Raw genomic sequence first — 11,635 nt, 5'->3', positions numbered from 1 at the left:
AATGGATCAAAGAAGAAATCACATTGGCGATTGTGAGATATTTTGAACTGAACCAAAATGAAAATCCTACCTATCAAAATCTATGGGATGCAACTAAAACAACACGTAGAAGAAAAGCTGTAGCCTGAAATACTTATATATGAAAGGAAACAAAAGTTGAAAATAAAAGATTTAGGCATCTAACTTAAAACAACAACAACTACAACAAAATAGAGATATCTGGGTGGCTCAGTGGCTGAGCATCTGCCTTTGGCTCAGGGTGTGATCCTGGGGTACTGGGATCAAGTTCCACATTGGGCTCCCCACAGGGAGCCTGCTTCTCCCTTTGCCTCTCTCTGTGTCTCTCATGAATAAATAAATACAATATTTTTTTAAAAAAGAACAACAAAATAAATCCAAGGAAAAGAAAAGGGGGAAAACCCACATACAGTGCAGTTGATCCAGGATTAGAAGATAGCAAAGCATCTGTCGTTGAAGGCATTAAATATGAGGGAATTGCAGAAGCTAGTGAAAGTCTGGTCAAAATTATTGCTAATGGGGATCAAGCTGAGCAGGAAAGGAGGTGAAGTGGAGATGGGGAATGGAGGGGATGTAGGGAAGATGAGAGAATAGAAATGGATCCAACGACATAAGGCCACAAAGACAGGAGATCACAAAGCAATTTAGTGGGAGTAAGGGAGTGAGAGGTGATTGCATCGGAGTTTCTGATTACATGGAGTTTTAAAGATTTTATTTGTGAAACAGTTCTGAATGAAGAAAATATTCCACGTGTGGCCATGTAAGTAGGGTTGCTGAAATGAGGTGGAGTACACTTAATGATCCATTCACAAGTCTTTCTCTTACTCTGCCCAATTTCTAAGACCTTACAGGACAGGAAACCTATATCCCTATTACAGGGTCTGGTACAAAGTGGATGCTCAATAAATGCTTCTCTGCCCTAACTAATAGAGATGCTACACTAAACATTTTACACGCATTCTTTTTATTTTATCCTTAGAACAATTCTATGAGGTGTGTACTAATGTGCAATTTAGAGATAGAGAAAGTGAAGTTAAGTAACTTTCTCAAAGTTGTACAAGGAATGAATGGCTACTCTGGAAAAAGCCTGGGAGTAGATTTTTACTATGGCCCCATACGAGCTATGCCGAAAGCAATCATTAGGCCCTTTTGTGATTCTGGAGACCAAAATTCTGCTGAAGAAGTGAAAACATCACGGCATCAAAATTTTCACTGCAACCTTATCGCTGGTTTACAAAATGCACACCCTCCTCTTTGCCTTTCAACTGTCCACTTCTCCTTACTCTTCAATCGCTACCAAGACCCAGGCATTTTATTGCCTGTCTTCTCTCTGTGCTCACCATTTCCATCCAGCTCAGTCCGCTCTCTTCTCGGCTTCATCCTATCTCATCAATCTCCCTCTTTATGAGACTCAGAAAGAATAACAATTGATGCTTCGAGATCTCAGTATTTGTGTTTTTCAAGATAGAAACGTGTTTGGGCTAATTCATCTAAGAATTTCTTATAGGTGTACCTCACTGAAAATTGTGTAATGATGACCACCAAAGAAATATTGCTACCAATGATAATAATGACAACTATTTAAAATTGCTCTAAAAACTATCAATGATTTTGAAAAAGCCCTCCTAGGATCCAACATTCCTCTCTAGCCAGTCTGTCATTTTTCTGTTTCTTTTTTGGAGCCAAATGTTTTAACAGAGTTGTCTGTGTACACTATCTGCAGTTCCTCATCTTCCTACTCACCTTTTAACCCACTTAAGTCTGGCTTCTGGCCCTCCCTTTCTCAGGAAGCTACTCCGGCAACCTCCACATTGCCGAATCGACTAGACACTTCTCTATCCTCATCTTATTTGAACTTCCTGCATCTTAAAACATTTTCTTCTCTGCATATTGGAACATGACACTGCGGGTTGTCCCCTACCTCACTGATCACTCTTGTTTAGTCTCCTTTGCAGATTTCTCCTAATACTGTGATACGTCAAGACTTGACTCTGGGTCCTTTTTTTCCCCTTTATCCCTTCTGTAAGTCATGTCATCCAGACAGGGCTTTTATTACCATCTATGTGCTGATAATTCTCAAATTTATTTCTCTATAGTCAACACACTCATTTGAGCTTGAGACATGTACATTTGACCATCTATTTGACATTTCCATTTGGATATCTAACAGATATCTTAAACTTCTTATTCCAAAAACTCTTGATACCTCCTCCAACCAGCTCTGTCCCTATCTTCTCCATCTCGGTGTGTCACCACCACTGATTCAGCTACTTAAGCAAGAAATCTAGGCATCATTCATAATTCCTTTCTTTACCTCACCTCAATAACACATCTATATTAGCATTATTGACTCTACCTGTAAAATTCATGTAGAATACCTCCCTTCATTTCATCTTAACTGCTACCACCCAGGTCCAATGTGGCCTATCCAGGATTATGGACGTTTCTTGACTGGCCTCTTTACCTCCTCTCTGTTTTCCTCTAATAGCAGCAAGATTGATCTTATTGAATCCTTCAATGGCTTCTCATTTGGCTCTTTGCATAAAAGCCCAAATCTTTACTTTGGCTATGCATGATTCACTTTCACCTCAATAAGTAAAAAAGAAGGCTTGAACAACACTATACACCAACTAAACCTCACATACATTATTAGAGCATTCCACTCAATAACTGCAGAAAACAATCTTTTCAAGTGCATATGGAACATTCTCCAAGATAGACTATATGCTAGGCCATAAAACAAGCCTCAAACATTTAAAATGATCTAAATCATACAAAGTATATTCTCTAGCATGAAAGAATAAAATTAGAAATAAATAAAGAGATTTGGGAAATTCACAAATACATGGAAATAACATACTCCCAAATAACCAATGGTGCAAAGAAAAAAAAAAACCAGAAGGAAATTAGAAAATATTTTGTGATAAATGAAAGCAAAATCATAACATACCAAAACTTAGTCAATACAGCTAAAGCAGTGCTTAGAGGGAACTATATAGCTGTAAGACCTTTATTTAAAAAGAAGAAACAGGGCAGCCCGGGTGGCTCAGCAGTTTAGCGCCACCTTCAGCCCAGGGCCTGATCCTGGAGACCCGGGATCAAGTCCCACATCGGGCTCCCTGCATGGAGCCTGCTTCTCCCTCTGCCTGTGTCTCTGCCTCTCTCTCTCTCCTCTCTCTCTCTCTCTGTCTGTGTGTGTGTGTGTCTCTCATGAATAAATAAATAAAATCTTTATAAAAATAAAATAAAAAGAAGAAACATCTCAAATCAATAACCTACCCTTCAACCTTAGGAAACTAGAAGAGAAAATATATCCAAACATGAAAAAGAGACAGCAGGATAAGAAATAAGGAACATTGGATCTACAATACTAGAAAAAATGAACAAAGTGGCAGTTGAAGTCCTTACTGATAAATAATTGAATGTAAATGGATCAAATTCTCCAATCAAAAGACATAGAATGGCCAAATGGTTTAAAAACAAGAAAACTAGATCTAACAATATGCTGCCCACAAGAAACTCACTTTAGCCTTAGAGAGTGAAGGGATAGAAAAAGTCATTTCAAGCAAATGGTAACCAGAAAAAAAAAGCAGAGATAGCTATATTTATACCATTCTAAATAGACTTTAAACTAAAAATGGCAATAAGAAACAAAGCTCATTATGTAATGATAAAGTGATCAATCCATCAAGAAGATACAATTGTAATTATTTATGCACCCAATATTAGAGCACCTAAATATATAAAGTGAAAACTAACAGATCTAAGAAAGAGAAATAAACTGGTAATATAATAATAGTTGGTGCCTTTATGTACTTCTCTCAACCATGGATAGATCATCCAGACAGAGGATCAATAAGGAAACAGTGTATTTGAATAGCACTGTAGACCAAGTGGACCTAAGAGACATATACAGATCATTCCAACCAACAACAGTAAAACACAAATTCTTCTCAAGTAAACATGGAATATTTTGTAAGAAACTAGAAAAGAAGAGCAAATTAAGCCCAAGTAAACATAAGAAAAAAATAATAAAGATTAGAAGAGACAAATGAAATGGAGAATTAAAAATAAAGAAAATTAACAAAAGTTGGCTCTTTGAAAAGACTAGCAAAATTGACAAGCCTTCTGTTAGACTGACCAAGAAAAAAAGAAGATTCAAATTACTAAAATCAGAAATGAAAGAGGACATCAATATAGACCTTATAGAAATAAAAAGGTCTAGAATAGAATATTATGAAAAATTTTATCTCAAAAATTAGAAGTCTAAATGAAATGGACAAATTCCTAGAAACACTCAAACTACCAAAACTGACTCAAAGAGAAATTGAAAATCTTAATTTTTTTAAATTTTTATTTATTTATGATAGTCACAGAGAGAGAGAGAGAGACAGAGACATAGGCAGAGGAGAAGCAGGCTCCATGCACGGGGAGCCTGACGTGGGATTCAATCCCGGGGCCCCCAGGATCGTGTCCTGGGCCAAAGGCAGGCACCAAACCGCTGCACCACCCAGGAATCCCGAGAAATTAAAAATCTTAATAGTCATATAGCAAGTAATCAGATTGAGTCAATGGAACAAAACAAAACAAAACAAAACAAAACAAATTAACACCAGTTCCTCTCAAACTCATCCAAAAATTAAAAGAAGAAAGAAACTTCCTGACTCATTCTATAAGGCCAGTATTATCCTGATACCAAAGCCAAAGATGTCACAGTAAAACTCAGACCAATATTAATTATGAATATAGATGCAAGAAGTCCTCAACAAAACACCAACAAATTGACCTGGAAACATAAAAAAGAGTTATACACTGTGATCAAACAGGATTCATCCCAGTATTGGGGGTTGGTTTAACATTCAAAAATCAATTAATGTAACACACCATATCAACAGAATAAAGGACAAAAAACACATGATCTTTTCATTAGATACAGAAAAGCTTTAGACCAAATCTAACCTTTCAGAACAAAAAGACACCCAACAAACTGTAAATAGAAAGGAACTTCCTCAACCTAACAAAGGGTATCTGTAAAAACCCAAAACTAACATTGTACTTAATGGTGAAAGACTGAAAGCCTTCCTTTTGAGATCAGGAATGAGACAGAGATGTTTGCTCTCACCAATTATTTTCGACATTGTACTGGAGGTTTTAGCCAAAGCAATTAGGTAAGAAAGAGGAGGGGAGAAAGCACCCTGATTAGAAAAGAAGAAGGAAAAACATCTGTTTGCAGAAGACATGATCTTGTATATAGAAAATCCTGTATCCAAAAAAAAAAATGTTAGAACTAATAAACCAGTTCAGCTAGGTTGTAGGATGGATACAAGATCAATATAAAAATCAGTTGTGTTTCTATACCATGAATAATCCAAAACTTAAATAAACAAAACAATTCTGTCTACTGTAACATCCAAAAGAGGAAAATACTTATGAATAAATTTAACAAAACAGTGCAAAATTGACTCTGAAAACAATAAAGTATTCTTGAAAGAAATTAAAGAAGAACATAATAAATGGAAGGAAATCCTATATTCATGGACTGGAAGCCTTATATTGATAAGGTGTTTATATTTCTCAAATTTATCTATATTCAATGCAACCCCTATCAAAATCCCAGCTGGCACCTTTCAGAAATTGACAAGATGATCCTGAAATTAATATGGAAATGCAAGGGTCCCAGAACATCTAAAACAATCCTGAAAGAGAAAAACAAATTTAGATGGATCATACTTCCCAGTTTCAAAATGTATTACCAAGTTACAGTAATCAAGACAGTGTAGTGTTGGCACAAGGATAAACATATGGATCAATAGAGTAGAATTGAAGGTCCAGAAATAAATCCTTTTATTTATTTTTTATTGATTCTTTGAGGAGGGTGCCAAAACTTTCAACAGGGCGGGTCAATAGGGAAGAAGGAGTCTTTTCAACAAATGTTACTGGGATGACCGGATATCCACATGTAAGAGAATAAATTTGGAACCTTTCCTCACAACATATACAAAAGCTAACTCAAAATGGATCAAAGACCAAAATATATGAGCTAAAATTGGAACTTTTAAAAGGTAACAGGTGAAAATCTTCATGACCATCTGGCAATGGTTTCTTATACATAATATCAAAAGAACGAGAAAAATGATAAATTGGATTACATCAAAATTAAAAACTTTTTTGTTTCAAAGGACAATGTTAAGAAAATGAAAAAGACAACTCACAGAATGGAGGAAAATATTTGAAAATGACAGGTCCAATGAGGGACTGGTATATCCAAAATATAAAAATAATTCTTATAACTCAATAATAAGGTGAATAACTCAATTTAAAAATGGGCAAAGGATTTAAAAAATGTTTCTCCAAAAAAGATACACAAATGGCCCATAAACATATGAAAAGATATTCAACATTGTTAGTCATTAGAGAAATGCAAATCAAGACTACGTTGAGGGGCACCTGGCTGGCTCAGTCTGTGCGGCACACAACTCTTGATCTTTGGGTCATGAGTTTGAGTCCCACATTGGGTGTAGAGATTACTTGAAAATACAGTCTTTTTTAAGACTACATTGAGATACCACTTAATACCCACTAGCATGGCTACAATAATGTATCTTTAAAAATGATAACTTGCCTTGACAAGGATTTGGACAAATTGGAAGCCTCATATACTGCAGGGGGCTTTTAAAATAGTGCAGCCAGTTTGGAAACAGTCTGGCAGTTCCTCAAAAGGCTAAATGTAGAGTCACCATAACCCAGCACTCTCACCACTAGGTATACATACACAAGATAAACAAAAACACACATCCACACAAAAAGTCATACATGACTGTTCACTGCAGAATTATTCATAATAGCCAAAAAATAGAAACAACTATTTAGTCAAGCGATGAATGAATAAAATCTAGTATATCCACATAGTGTAGTATTATTTGGCCATAAAGAAGAATGATGTACTGATAGATGCTGTGACAAGGAAACAACCTTGAAAACAGTATGCTAAGTAAAATGAGGCAGCCCACAAAAGGACAGATATTGTAGGATTCCATTTATAGAAAATGTCCAGAATAGGCAAATCTATAAGAACAGAAAGTAGACTGTTGGTTTCCAGGGGTAGGGTGAGTGGAAGGAATATGGAAAGTGCTTATTGGTAGGGGTTTTTAAAATTTTTTTATTTTTTGTATATTTCTTTATTGGAGTTTGATTTGCCAACATATAGTATAACACCCAGTGCTCATCTTGGCATGGGGTTTTCTGGGAGATGGTGAAATTGTTCCAGTAAGTAAATAAGAAGAGATGGCTGAGTACCTGCCACAATCACTGTGCATTGCCCATGGTGAGAGAGTAAATTGTAAATTATGGACCTTTAAGCCAATGGCTAGAGTGGGGCTCAATGAGTTACTCTTCAACCAGGATCCAGCCAAGGTTATGGGGTTCAGATTCTCCTCTCCTCACTGCCCTGGGGGAGTTTTAACTTTAAACTAATATTTGCAAAGAAGGGACTTTTATTTCAGAACGTATTTTTATATTTTATTTGACATTATGTCTCACCTGTCTATAAGTGCACTGACAACTGGAGTAGGAGTTCCAGAACATGATGAGAGTAGTTATAGAAAAAATAACTAAATGTCTATAATTAAATTTATAAGTGGGTGCACAGTTGTGGTATATACATTTTTGTGCCCCATTATATGCCTAGAGAAGAGGAGATGAAGTCTTTAAAGAAGAGTGAAAAGAGAAAAAGAGTCAAGCAAGAGTATCCAAACTATGGTAGACACTTTCCTGTTTTAGGTGTACTTGACTCCTCCCACTGGCCACAGGATACTCTGTGATCATCTCCTCCCAATAAAGCTTCCCTTTCCAATCTACAACTAGTGAGTTTTGTTAATTCTTCCATGTTTGTTGTAGATATTAGCATATCTAAATCTCATTAAGGAGTTTATACAATTTTGCCTCAAGGAAATAGCTAACAAGACAGCATTCAATTAGTCTGCACTCCAGTTGACAATAGAAGATATAAATGAAACAAGTAGAAAACGGTCCAAAGTAGATCCTGGTCCTTTGGCTTATTAACGTTTTGTTCATTAGATCAAGAAAGAATCCAGGAGGGAAGATTTGTTTTGTCACGAAGAAAACAAAATATGAGATGCCTAGGTGGCTCAGTGGTTGAGCATCTGCCTTTGGCTCAGGTCATGATCCTGGGGTCCTGGGATCCAGTTCAACTTCAGGCTTACCGCAGGGAGCCTGCTTCTCCCTCTGCCTATGTCCCTGCCTCTCTCTGTGTGTCTGTCGTAAATAAATAGATAAAATCTATAAAAAAGAAAAGAAAATGTGTTTTATCAGTCTGAATTGAAAAGTAGGTAAAGAATCCTGGTATTTATTTGCATATTCATTCAACTATAAAAGGGAACTAATCACCACCTCGACCACCACAACCATGTGTTATATGTGTACAAGGTTAGATCAAAGTGGTGGCTAATAATATTACATTTTGCAGTTGTTCAAGGATGACAGTTGAGAAAGTTTGATGACAGAGGATAAAAATAACACTTGTTTGGGCATAAATGGAAGTTTTTTCTCATTGAACTATGTGCACATTCTTCATCCCACTCACACCCCTGGAAACCTAAGAAAATAATTTTGCAATGTTAGCATGTATTCACTACCTGATTGAAATACAATTCTCTTTTTTTCCTGAAATAAAAAAATAACTATATTTGTAAACATGTGGATACATTGAGGTAATGATAAAATAATCACTAACTACTGGGTTAAATTCAATTTCCAGCTTTACCACATAGCAAATACTGTGCATAACCTTTGTTCAAGCAGTTTTTCACAGTTGTATAACAAAACATTTGACAATGGTTAGTTAATAGCAATTTAGAGGCAGATGCAGAAGTGCTTATAGCTTGAATGTGCTTTGTTGACAAAGAGACTATGGCCTATTTACTTTTATTTAAAAGAAACATGGAATCTTTACCTTCCAGTTGACAGTTGGTCGCAAAAAGCAGAAGATACCTTAACATTTCCTCTGGAGGGTATTATCACTTCACTCCAGTGTTAGTGGCGGGTAGAAACACATGTGCTCTATCATACTTTGACCTTTACACTTCAAGTCAAGAGAAGCCTGAGCAAGGTCAGTTTTTCCATCTAGTGTGCACTTTGCTTAGATGTAAAAGCAAACAAACAAGCAAATAAGAAAGTAACCACAACACCATTTTCACAGAATCTGATCTGTAGATTTCACTCATGTTTGAATGAAATACATTTACTTCTATGCTGGTGACTTTGCAAGAAAACGAGGAAAGAAGAGGCATTTCCTCAAAGGCTAAAAGGAGGCATTACCACCACCACCACTACTTGCCAGGGGATTTGCAAAGCATGTTGAGGCTTAAGGTTGATACAGGAGATGAGCCAGGCTCAGGAGAAGTTAACACAGAGAAAAAGGTTAGAGTGTTTTTTCTCCCACTTTTAGCCAGCTAATACAACAGAGCGCTTCAGATAGTAACTCCTGGTGGTCAGGTAATGGTGTATTTTCTGCAAAGCTCAGGTTTGGGTTTGCCTAATTTCTTTATGCTTGTGAGGTTTGAAATTGGCATTTAACATCCTTGGGGGAAAAGCTATTTTTGTTATTCAGCTGGGATGTCCTTGTCTTAGGGTTTCCCATTGCTTCAGTCCCTTAGGCTGCCATGATATCCATGATAGTGCTGTGTCTTTTAGATGAAGTGCAGAAATAAGGACATGATTATGGTGCTTATTAAAGATTCCTTGCTATTTTCACAAAAGTAGGGGCGTTAGACTCTTGTCTCCTGGCCAAATTCTAAATTGGGAGATTACATTCTGCTTTCCTAAATTCCTTTAGCAGAAGCAGCCATCCATGGTATCCTACTTTGCTTCCTTTGCTAAACTGTCGTGTGATATTGAATGGCACTCGTTTTCTACTCCAGAAGTGCTCACTTTTTAGTGGAGTGGTGAGTAAATCAGTACCTATTGTCTGATACTGTATTTGACCCAGTTGCAAACAAATTAAGGTTTTTCATTTTTACTTGGTAATATTTAGTGTTTCTCAATCTTTCCCCAATTATGAAGTTCTTATTTTTGTTTAACCTCCATCCCCCCCAGTGTAGTTTTAACATCACCATCTTGTATCCATCGCTAACCTTGGTATCAAATAGTAACATTGAGAGGCAGTATAGCACAATGGCATGGTTGTTGAAATCAGTCATTTAAATCCTCACTCCATCACTCTCTATGTGGGTGATGTTGAGCAAGTCACTTCTGAGGTTCAATTTCCCCATCTGTAAATGAGCAACCTCAGAGGGTTACTGTGAGGATCAAATGAAGTAATATATCATTCTGAAGGGTGATGGGGTAAGTCGAGTCATAGTACTTGGCACCCAAGAAGTGCTCAATAAATAGTAGTTATTTGTTGGATTGTGTACGCGGATCTGGCTTAATTCATAAACTCTTTGAGAGTGGGAAGTATACTTCCTGGATTTCGACATAAGTACAGTGTCGTGCACATAGGGTGGTGCAGAGGCTCAATATTCGTTGCATGAATAAACTTTTCTCCTGAGTGGAATGAATAGCCTTTAGCTATTTGCAAGATCCCACACATTTAGCTCAAAGGTGACAAAAATCAATCAATTCTCTGATGTCTGCAAATCTACAGACACCTGCCTTTGTCTATATGTTTTGGTATGGTGTAGACACAACGCAAATAATTCACACTTTCTGTTTCTAACAGGCTAATTTCTATGAATGTAACACTTGATTTGTCTTAGGTGCCCAGAATGGGACTGACTCAATCACACGCCTCCTCATTCATTCAAGCATTCTTTGATTGAGAATTTTTTTTAAATGAATACTAAGAGGCATCTAATTCTATACATGAACAAAACCTTTCAATTTGTGACTAAGGATACTACCTGCCCTATTTACCTGTAAGATCTGTGCTGACTACAGATATATTTCTAATTGCTTTGCTCCCAAGCCAGCACACACACACACACACACACACACACACACACACACACAATAACCCACCGCAGCAAGTTCCAGAGCACGACCAACATCTTTGAACTAGGGAGGTGTTGGTGAGGACTTTATTTTTTGCTTTCGAAAACATTTGCAAGGGGCTGGGAGGGAAAGGTGGGGGCGGGGGGGGGACAAGGGAGGAGTATATAGATTCAACCAGGCTTGAATGTTTGTCATAAGGAAAGATTATTGCCCTTTACCATAATCTTGGAAGACCCCGGGTGCGTGCTTAGGTGGGTATTAAAGCGACCGCAGTGTGGCCATTTCCCCTGACTGGTTTGTACGCACTTTACAGGGGCGGCCTCAGGTGTGGAGCTCCAAGCACCTGCTTGTTCAGCTCTGGCAGTTCAGAAACCAGCGTATTTGAGGCCGGTGGCTCAGGTTTCACGTAACTCGGCTCAAGTGTCACTGACACTCTGTGTAGTGTGGGTCATCGAGCTGTGTGCTTTGGGACTCAGACACTTAACTTCGGACTTTCTTCTTTGTCTCCCTCCCCCAACTAGTTTTCCTTTCCCTTCTTCCTCCCCGGGCGTGTCCCCCTCCTTCCTTTGCTCCTACTCTCCGCTTTCGCGTTCTTGTTTCCTTGTCT

The sequence above is a fragment of the Nyctereutes procyonoides genome, unplaced genomic scaffold (assembly GCF_905146905.1).
Source record: "Nyctereutes procyonoides isolate TBG_1078 unplaced genomic scaffold, NYPRO_anot_genome, whole genome shotgun sequence".
In the NCBI taxonomy this organism is placed as follows: Eukaryota; Metazoa; Chordata; class Mammalia; order Carnivora; family Canidae; genus Nyctereutes; species Nyctereutes procyonoides.
This window is presented reverse-complemented; position numbering follows the sequence as displayed.